This window comes from Scaptodrosophila lebanonensis, unplaced genomic scaffold (genome assembly GCF_003285725.1).
Source record: "Scaptodrosophila lebanonensis strain 11010-0011.00,11010-0021.00 unplaced genomic scaffold, SlebRS2 tig00000270-arrow-arrow-pilon, whole genome shotgun sequence".
Classification (NCBI taxonomy): Eukaryota; Metazoa; Arthropoda; class Insecta; order Diptera; family Drosophilidae; genus Scaptodrosophila; species Scaptodrosophila lebanonensis.
The window spans coordinates 20,001-30,000 of NW_022060632.1; the positions used below are offsets into that span (position 1 = coordinate 20,001).

The 10,000-nt window shown below is 32.2% G+C and overlaps 3 non-coding genes across 3 annotated transcripts in view; all 3 read left to right on the forward strand.

Moving 5' to 3' along the window:
• LOC115630072 overlaps window positions 1-10 on the forward strand; it is a 2,001-nt gene extending 1,991 nt beyond the window's left edge. The window contains exon 1 of the ribosomal RNA XR_003995996.1: window positions 1-10. This exon is cut by the window's left edge and continues 1,991 nt beyond it. This is a non-coding gene — a ribosomal RNA (small subunit ribosomal RNA).
• A 747-nt stretch (window positions 11-757) lies between these two features.
• LOC115630065 lies at window positions 758-936 on the forward strand. Its single transcript, XR_003995989.1, has one exon. It is a non-coding gene; the product is annotated as a 5.8S ribosomal RNA (ribosomal RNA).
• A 494-nt stretch (window positions 937-1,430) lies between these two features.
• LOC115630067 lies at window positions 1,431-5,441 on the forward strand. The gene has a single exon (XR_003995991.1). It is a non-coding gene; the product is annotated as a large subunit ribosomal RNA (ribosomal RNA).
• The last annotated feature ends 4,559 nt before the right edge of the window (window positions 5,442-10,000 follow it).

Consider the following 10,000-nt stretch of genomic DNA (forward strand, 5'->3'; position numbering starts at 1 on the left):
AGGATCATTATTGTGATATTTAATATCAAAATTAATGATACAAAGGTATTATTCAATAAATATTGATAATACCAAATATATATAATACTACCATATACACACACATATATTGCCATACATACACTATATACATATAAAAATGTGTAAAATATAAAATTTTACACACAACATATATGACCTAAAGTAAATAAGTGTTGTACCTATTTTTCACGCAGACGTGTGTGAGAATGCCCAGGTTAATGCTTTAATATAATCGATGAAAATAATCCACATATTATTATATATGCTACAAAAAACTGATTATATTAAACTAAGTCTTTACGCAACATATTTATATAGAAAGGTCAATCAAATCAAATCAATACATATATATATGTTTTGATTTAAAATATATTATTGCTAAATAATTGTATTGCTTCATTATTAATTTATAAGTTGCATACAATGGAAAAAACATGCAATAATAAACACCTAAATTAAACAATGTTGTACCTATTTTTCACATACTACTTGTGTGTGTGAAAATGCCCAGGTTAATGTTTAATATAATCGATGAAAAATATTCAAATCCACACATATAAAATTATATATGCTACAAAAAACTGATTATATTAAACTAAGTCATTACGCAGCATTTATTTAGGTCTAAATACAATTTATTGAAGGAATTGATATATGCCAATAAAATGGTGTATTTTTAATTTCTTTCAATAAAATCATATATGACATATAAAAACAAACAAAAACATCAATATAAAACTCTAAGCGGTGGATCACTCGGCTCATGGGTCGATGAAGAACGCAGCAAACTGTGCGTCATCGTGTGAACTGCAGGACACATGAACATCGACATTTTGAACGCATATCGCAGTCCATGCTGTTATGTACTTTAATTAATTTTGAAGTGCTGCTTGGACTACATATGGTTGAGGGTTGTAAGACTATGCTAATTAAGTTGCTTAATAAATATTTTGTTTAATATACAAAATATTTAAAGCATATGGTATATTATTGGATATATATATTCATATATTCATAATATTAAGAGCATATAATACAACAATATATATATGAAATGAAACACACACATCATCTCATAAATATACAAACATAATATTCCTATATAAAATTGTATATGAGAGTGATGAAAAGAAGAAAATTTATACTTTCTTTTTTTTCACACAATTCATTTAATACTGAGGAATGTCTAGCATAAAATACATTTTATCTAGAATTGCCTCTTATTAATGTTGTGCGAATATAAATATAAAAAGAATATAAAAAGTATAAAAATGATTGGGACTATGAACTTTTTCTTCTTTTAATTGAATTTTAATGGGTAGTTGTGTTCTCATTTCACATAAAATATATATATATATGTATTAAATTATTAGAAATATTTTTTTCTAATAAATGAAAATATATTTATACAACCTCAACTCATATGGGACTACCCCCTGAATTTAAGCATATTAATTAGGGGAGGAAAAGAAACTAACAAGGATTTTCTTAGTAGCGGCGAGCGAAAAGAAAACAGTTCAGCACTAAGTCACTTTGTCTATATGGCAAATGTGAGATGCAGTGTATGGAACATCTATATTCTAGTATGAGAAATTAACGATTTAAGTCCTTCTTAAATGAGGCCATTTACCCATAGAGGGTGCCAGGCCCGTATAACGTTAATGATTACTAGATGATGATTTCCAAAGAGTCGTGTTGCTTGATAGTGCAGCACTAAGTGGGTGGTAAACTCCATCTAAAACTAAATATAACCATGAGACCGATAGTAAACAAGTACCGTGAGGGAAAGTTGAAAAGAACTCTGAATAGAGAGTTAAATAGTACGTGAAACTGCTTAGAGGTTAAGCCCGATGAACCTGAATATCCATTATGGGAAATTCATCATTATAATTATAATATTTAATAAATATTATTAATAATAGTGTGCATTTTTCCCATATAAGGACATTGTAATCTATTAGCATATACAAAAATTTATCATAAAATATGGCTTATAGTTTATTCAAATTATTATGGCTTGCCCATTGATAACATAGAATAAATGTCATTAAATTTGATAAAGTGCTGATAGATTGATATGAAATACAGTGTGTTAATTTTTCGAAATTATATAATGATATTTATATCTATGATATTTATATTTATTATAGGCACTTGTATGATTAACAATGCGAAAGATTCAGGATACCTTCGGGACCCGTCTTGAAACACGGACCAAGGAGTCTAACATATATGCAAGTCATTGGGATTTATTTTATAAACCTAATGGCGTAATTAACTTGACTACCAATACAAATGGGATTAGTTTTTAAATTATTTTATATAGTTTATTAATTCAATCCCGGGGCGCTCTATATAGTTATGTATAATAATATTTATATTATTTATACCTCTAACTGGAACGTACCTTGAGCATATATGCTGTGACCCGAAAGATGGTGAACTATACTTGATCAGGTTGAAGTCAGGGGAAACCCTGATGGAAGACCGAAACAGTTCTGACGTGCAAATCGATTGTCAGAATTGAGTATAGGGGCGAAAGACCAATCGAACCATCTAGTAGCTGGTTCCTTCCGAAGTTTCCCTCAGGATAGCTGGTGCATTTATATATTGCATAAAATAATCTTATCTGGTAAAGCGAATGATTAGAGGCCTTAGGGTCGAAACGATCTTAACCTATTCTCAAACTTTAAATGGGTAAGAACCTTAACTTTCTTGAAATGAAGTTTAAGGTTATGATATAATGTGCCCAGTGGGCCACTTTTGGTAAGCAGAACTGGCGCTGTGGGATGAACCAAACGTAATGTTACGGTGCCCAAATTAACAACTCATGCAGATACCATGAAAGGCGTTGGTTGCTTAAAACAGCAGGACGGTGGACATGGAAGTCGTAATCCGCTAAGGAGTGTGTAACAACTCACCTGCCGAAGCAACTAGCCCTTAAAATGGATGGCGCTTAAGTTGTATACCTATACATTACCGCTAAAGTAAATGATTCATATTTATATAAAAATATAAATTTTGAAACTTTAGTGAGTAGGAAGGTACAATGGTGTGCGTAGAAGTGTTTGGCGTAAGCCTGCATGGAGCCGCCATTGGTACAGATCTTGGTGGTAGTAGCAAATAATCGAATGAGACCTTGGAGGACTGAAGTGGAGAAGGGTTTCGTGTGAACAGTGGTTGATCACGAGTTAGTCGGTCCTAAGTTCAAGGCGAAAGCCGAAAATTTTCAAGTAAAAATATATATATATATACACAACATACATATTATTATTGATACACTTGAATAATTTTGAACGAAAGGGAATACGGTTCCAATTCCGTAACCTGTTGAGTATCCGTTTGTTATTAAATATGGGCCTTGTGCTCATCCTGGCAACAGGAACGACCATAAAGAAGCCGTCGAGAGATATCGGAAGAGTTTTCTTTTCTGTTTTATAGCCGTACTACCATGGAAGTCTTTCGCAGAGAGATATGGTAGATGGGCTAGAAGAGCATGACATATACTGTTGTGTCGATATTTTCTCCTCGGACCTTGAAAATTTATGGTGGGGACACGCAAACTTCTCAACAGGCCGTACCAATATCCGCAGCTGGTCTCCAAGGTGAAGAGTCTCTAGTCGATGGAATAATGTAGGTAAGGGAAGTCGGCAAATTAGATCCGTAACTTCGGGATAAGGATTGGCTCTGAAGATTGAGATAATCGGGCTTGATTGGGAAACAATAACATGGTTTATGTTCTCGTTCTGGGTAAATAGAATTTCGATTATTTTTAATGATCGTCATTTGTTCCCCGGATTGTTAGTTACGTAGCCAATTGTGGAACTTTCTTGCTAAAATTTTTAAGAATACTAATCTGGAGGGGTTAAACCTTTCAGTTTTAGCTCTTTTAAATTATAACGATTATCAATTAACAATCAATTCAGAACTGGCACGGACTTGGGGAATCCGACTGTCTAATTAAAACAAAGCATTGTGATGGCCCTAGCGGGTGTTGACACAATGTGATTTCTGCCCAGTGCTCTGAATGTCAACGTGAAGAAATTCAAGTAAGCGCGGGTCAACGGCGGGAGTAACTATGACTCTCTTAAGGTAGCCAAATGCCTCGTCATCTAATTAGTGACGCGCATGAATGGATTAACGAGATTCCTACTGTCCCTATCTACTATCTAGCGAAACCACAGCCAAGGGAACGGGCTTGGAATAATTAGCGGGGAAAGAAGACCCTTTTGAGCTTGACTCTAATCTGGCAGTGTAAGGAGACATAAGAGGTGTAGAATAAGTGGGAGATATTAGATTTCGGTTTAGTATCGCCAATGAAATACCACTACTCTTATTGTTTCCTTACTTACTTGATTAAATGGAACGTGTATCATTTCCTAGCCATTATACGGATATATTTTTATATATCTTATGGTATTGGGTTTTGATGCAAGCTTCTTGATCAAAGTATCATGAGTTTGTTATATAATTGCAAACAAATTCTAATAATGAGAGGATGCGCATTTATGTGTATTTTCAATTTATGAATTTGGTATAACTCCAATTACTCCGGTATGATCCAATTCAAGGACATTGCCAGGTAGGGAGTTTGACTGGGGCGGTACATCTCTCAAATAATAACGGAGGTGTCCCAAGGCCAGCTCAGTGCGGACAGAAACCACACATAGAGCAAAAGGGCAAAAGCTGACTTGATCTCGGTGTCCAGTACACACAGGGACAGCAAAAGCTCGGCCTATCGATCCTTTTGGTTTAAAGAGTTTTTAACAAGAGGTGTCAGAAAAGTTACCATAGGGATAACTGGCTTGTGGCGGCCAAGCGTTCATAGCGACGTCGCTTTTTGATCCTTCGATGTCGGCTCTTCCTATCATTGTGAAGCAAAATTCACCAAGCGTTGGATTGTTCACCCATGCAAGGGAACGTGAGCTGGGTTTAGACCGTCGTGAGACAGGTTAGTTTTACCCTACTAATGACAAAAACGTTGTTGCGACAGCATTCCTGCGTAGTACGAGAGGAACCGCAGGTACGGACCTATGGCACAATACTTGTTCGAGCGAACAGTGGTATGACGCTACGTCCGTTGGATTATGCCTGAACGCCTCTAAGGTCGTATCCGTGCTGGACTGCAATGATAAAAATGGGGCAATTTGCATTGTATGGCTTCTAAATCATTAAAAGTTTATATGCATTTATAAACGACAATGAATATGTGATGCCAATGTTATGAGTAACATAGTTAACTTTGGAGGATCTTCGATCACCTGGTGCCAATGCTAGTTACTTATTAAAACATTATTTAATACAATGACAAAGCCTAGAATCAATTGTAAACGACTTTTGTAACGGGCAAGGTGTTGTAAGTGGTTGAGCAGCTGCCATACTGCGATCCACTGAAGCTTATCCTTTGCTTGATGATTCGACGATATATATAATATGTTTATATATAAAAATATACGACTTCGCAATGGTTTTGTACATTGTGCATGTAGTATATATAATAATATATAATATATATATATATAGAGTCAATCGAGAATCATCAATAATGGTAGCCGGTGTTTCACTCACTGTTGGTGGTGGTGTGTGTATTCATTAAGGCCTGCCATTATTATTAATTATTATTATTTTTTTTTTATATATATTTAACCTATATATATTATAACCACCCACCTATATACTACAAAATATTATACATAATGGTGTCCCTATGTATAAAATTAATATATACTTGTCTCTTTGAGCATGCGAAAAGTCTTAAGTATATAATAACTCTATGTATATCACTTTGGAATGTGTACATAGAGTATCAGAAATGTTATAAACAAGAACGCGCATGCCAATTACTATATTCTAGTATAGTATTGGCTCGTGTAAATATATAATATATACAAGTCAATATATACTTGCCCCTTGGAGCATATGCGAAAAGTCTTAAGTATATATGTATCACTATGAAATGTGTACATAAGTATATCAGAAATGTTACAAACAAGCACACCCGCACGCCAATTTTACTATATTATAGTATTGGCATGTGTAAATATATACTTGCCCTTGACTTGAGCATATGCGAAAAGTCTTAAGTATATAATAACTCTATGTATCACTATGGAATGTGTACATAGTATATCAGAAATGTTACAAACAAGCACACCCGCACGCCAATTTTACTATATTATAGTATTGGCATGTGTAAATATATACTTGCCCTTGACTTGAGCTTATGCGAAAAGTCTTAAATATATAATAACTCTATGTATCACTATGGAATGTGTACATAGTATATCAGAAATGTTACAAACAAGCACACCCGCACGCCAATTTTACTATATTATAGTATTGGCATGCATAAATATATACTTGCCCTTGACTTGAGCATATGCGAAAAGTCTTAAGTATATAATAACTCTATGTATCACTATGAAATGTGTACATAGTAGTATATCAGAAATGTTACAAACAAGCACACCCGCACGCCAATTTTACTATATTATAGTATTGGCATGTGTAAATATATACTTGCCCTTGACTTGAGCATATGCGAAAAGTCTTAAGTATATAATAACTCTATGTATCACTATGGAATGTGTACATAGTATATCAGAAATGTTACAAACAAGCACACCCGCACGCCAATTTTACTATATTATAGTATTGGCATGCGTAAATATATACTTGCCCTTGACTTGAGCATATGCGAAAAGTCTTAAGTATATAATAACTCTATGTATCACTTTGGAATGTGTACATAGTATATCAGAAATGTTACAAACAAGCACACCCGCACGCCAATTTTACTATATTATAGTATTGGCATGTGTAAATATATATAAATGTACATACAAAGTATGCATTTATTAAGGAATACAAATGTTTCTTAAATGTATCACATGGTATTATAATAAATATAGTGTGTTTATTCATTATAAACACACTATATATGAAGTAACCCATGTGTTAAAATAAATATAGTGTGTTTATTAATAATAAACACACTATATATGAAGTAACCCATGCATTAAAATACAGTGTGTTTATTCCAAATAAACACACTATAAACGTATTTAACCTATAGAGGTAAATGTCATTTTAGTCATATATTTTATATAAAATGCTACCGCATAAAGAAATAGTGGCACAAAACACCTATAGAGTCAGTGGTGTTCTCGCACCATGAAGAAAAATTTTCCTTCATAATATATACAAGTGTTTGTTCAAGCAACAGACACCATGTATATATAGGTGTTTTGTGCCACTACTTCTTTATGCTGTAGCATTTTATATGAAATGTATTACTAAAATAACATGCATTTGTATAGTTAAAATAAATATAGTGTGTTTATTCAAAATAAACACACTACATATGAAGTAGCTCATGCATTAAAATAAATATAGTGTGTTTATTCATAATAAACACACTATATATGAAATAACCTATGCATTAAAATATAGTGTGTTTATTCATTATAAACACACTATATATGAAGATACCCATGTGTTAAAATAAATATAGTGTGTTTATTCCAAATAAACACACTATAAATGTATTTATGTTTGGTTTGGAGGTGCATAAATACATGTTGAATTTAGTGGTACATTTTGAAAAAATGCTACCGCAGATAGAAGTAGTGGCACAAAACATACTTGTGGAGTGTGCTTCTGCACGAAGAAGTAAAATTACTTTTTCATATAAATTAATGTAGTGGCGGCATTAATAGTGCAGATGCATTTAGTATAGAATATATATGGGTTTTACTATAGTCTGGTTGAATTTAAAGTAAGCCTATATATAAAAATGGTGTCCCAAGGTATTAAAATAAATATAGTGTGTTTATTCATAATAAACACACTATAAATGTATTTATGTTTGGAGGTGCATAAAATACATATAATATATATGGGTTTTACTAAAGTCTGGTGGAATTTAAAGTAAGCCCATATATACAAATGGTGTCCCAAGGTATTAAAATAAATATAGTGTGTTTATTCGTAATAAACACACTATAAATGTATTTATGTTTGGTTATGGAGGTGCATAAATACATGTTGAATTTAGTGGTACATTTTGAAAAAATGCTACTGCAGATAGAAGTAGTGGCACAAAACATACTTGTGGAGTGTGCTTCTGCACGAAGAAGTAAAATTACTTTTTCATATAAATTAATGTAGTGGCGGCATTAATAGTGCAGATGCATTTAGTATAGAATATATATGGGTTTTACTATAGTCTGGTTGAATTTAAAGTAAGCCCATATATAAAAATGGTGTCCCAAGGTATTAAAATAAATATAGTGTGTTTATTCATAATAAACACACTATAAATGTATTTATGTTTGGAGGTGCATAAAATACATATAATATATATGGGTTTTACTAAAGTCTGGTGGAATTTAAAGTAAGCCCATATATACAAATGGTGTCCCAAGGTATTAAAATAAATATAGTGTGTTTATTCGTAATAAACACACTATAAATGTATTTATGTTTGGTTATGGAGGTGCATAAATACATGTTGAATTTAGTGGTACATTTTGAAAAAATGCTACTGCAGATAGAAGTAGTGGCACAAAACATACTTGTGGAGTGTGCTTCTGCACGAAGAAGTAAAATTACTTTTTCATATAAATTAATGTAGTGGCGGCATTAATAGTGCAGATGCATTTAGTATAGAATATATATGGGTTTTACTATAGTCTGGTTGAATTTAAAGTAAGCCCATATATAAAAATGGTGTCCCAAGGTATTAAAATAAATATAGTGTGTTTATTCATAATAAACACACTATAAATGTATTTATGTTTGGAGGTGCATAAAATACATATAATATATATGGGTTTTACTAAAGTCTGGTGGAATTTAAAGTAAGCCCATATATACAAATGGTGTCCCAAGGTATTAAAATAAATATAGTGTGTTTATTCGTAATAAACACACTATAAATGTATTTATGTTTGGTTATGGAGGTGCATAAATACATGTTGAATTTAGTGGTACATTTTGAAAAAATGCTACTGCAGATAGAAGTAGTGGCACAAAACTACTTCATGGAGTTAGCATCAGCACGAAGTAAAATTACTTCATATAATATTTAATGAACTGGGGCATCATTAAAATAATAGTGCTTATAGAGATGCGGTTGACGAATTATAATATGGCAGCAACATATAAATAAATAGACACATCAGTATAATAATATATAGTGGAGAAGCTTGATTCTATTATAGTAAATATTTTTTTATTATAATAGAAGGCTTGATAATTTAGTGGTATATTTTGAAAAAAAGTTGTCACATAAAGAAGTAGTGGCACAAAACTACTTCATGGAGTTAGCATCAGCACGAAGTAAAATTACTTCATATAATATTTAATGAACTGGGGCATCATTAAAATAATAGTGCTTATAGAGATGCGGTTGACGAATTATAATATGGCAGCAACACATAAATAAATAGACACATCAGTATAATAATATATAGTGGAGAAGCTTGATTCTATTATAGTAAATATTTTTTTTATTATAATAGAAGGCTTGATAATTTAGTGGTATATTTTGAAAAAAAGGTGTCACATAAAGAAATAGTGGCACAAAACTACTTCATATGGCAAAGAGAAATCAATGATTTCAAATAAATCCTGTATATTCGTAGCGTAATATACATAAAGATAGTTGTAATATTTTACTTCTATCGTTAATTTTTACTATGTATATGGTTCTTTCGTATCGACAGTTTGTTCCTTTTTATGGTTCATTACGACTGGTCGTTAGAATCCCTCTATACAGAAAAAGATATTTGGGAGTAGGAAAAACCAAACAAGTCCGACCTGGTTGCCCCTATATCGTTAATTAGTCTGGTGTGATACATTAAGAACTATGTTCTTAATGAGTTTTTGATATACTATAGGTGTATAAAAATTATACACAATTAATATAGTGTACAAAGACAGAAACACAGTACACATGTATTTATACATGTGTAAA